A 608-nucleotide genomic window follows, 5' to 3' on the forward strand; every position below is an offset into this window, starting at 1 on the left:
GAAAAGCGTGGCTGTGGCTTTTTCATGTTCTCTGAAGGTATCGGTAATTAATTCGGAACACCCATGATCGCATTTTCAACCCCTGCACCTAACCATTGTTCGTCCACTTGCCTGTCTCAAGACCCATGACCCTAAATATGTCACAACAGGCATACGATTGTAGGCAATGTAGCATAAGAAGCATGTCACTCTGGCAGAAGAACCTCTCCTATATTTTCTCTTCATTGATAGATATATATGGCCAACGGCCTTGCCGCAGTGGTAGCACCGGTTCCCGTCAGAACACCGAAGTCGAGCGCTGTCGGGCTGGGCTAGCACTTGGATGGGTGAACATCCGATCTGCCGAGCGCTGTTGGCAAGCGGGGTGCACTCAGCCCCTGTGAAACAAACTGAGGAACTACTTGGTTGAGAAGTAGCGTCTCCGGCGGAAACTGACATACGGCCGGGAGAGCGGTGTGCCCCTCCATATCCGCATCCAATGACGCCTGTGGGCTGAGGATGACACGGCGGCCGGTCGGTACCGTTGGGCCTTCATGGCCTGTTCGGGAGGAGTTGAGATTAGTTTTAGATATATATGTATTGAGCAGATTGTTCTTCTTGTACAAATA

The 608-nt window shown here is 51.0% G+C and overlaps 1 pseudogene; it reads left to right on the plus strand.

Moving 5' to 3' along the window:
- The first annotated feature begins 240 nt into the window (after window positions 1-240).
- On the plus strand, window positions 241-358 carry LOC126420263 (5S ribosomal RNA; annotated as a pseudogene).
- Window positions 359-608: the final 250 nt, after the last annotated feature.

Source organism: Schistocerca serialis, chromosome 9, assembly GCF_023864345.2.
Source record: "Schistocerca serialis cubense isolate TAMUIC-IGC-003099 chromosome 9, iqSchSeri2.2, whole genome shotgun sequence".
Lineage (NCBI taxonomy): Eukaryota > Metazoa > Arthropoda > Insecta > Orthoptera > Acrididae > Schistocerca > Schistocerca serialis.